Consider the following 298-nt stretch of genomic DNA (forward strand, 5'->3'; position numbering starts at 1 on the left):
TAATAATTCAAAGAAATGTTGCTATGTTGGAATATTCAAAAATATTCTAAAGGAATTTTGTATTTTTTCTTTTTTCTTGAGTTTTCTAACATAATTCCCTCTGCCTCTTTCTTTCTCATGGAGAATAGTACATTCAGGATTTCTTATCGTTGCAATAACTTTACATAAAAAAAGGAGATACGAACTGCAAGTCGGAAAGAGCAATCTTTAAATATTCTAGTACAACCCATAATTATTATAATAGGTACAATAACACTTCTAAGAAGTCCTTTTATTCTTCAAAGGGAAAGAGATTAAT

Source organism: Plasmodium inui, assembly GCF_000524495.1.
Source record: "Plasmodium inui San Antonio 1 unplaced genomic scaffold supercont1.179, whole genome shotgun sequence".
In the NCBI taxonomy this organism is placed as follows: Eukaryota; Apicomplexa; class Aconoidasida; order Haemosporida; family Plasmodiidae; genus Plasmodium; species Plasmodium inui.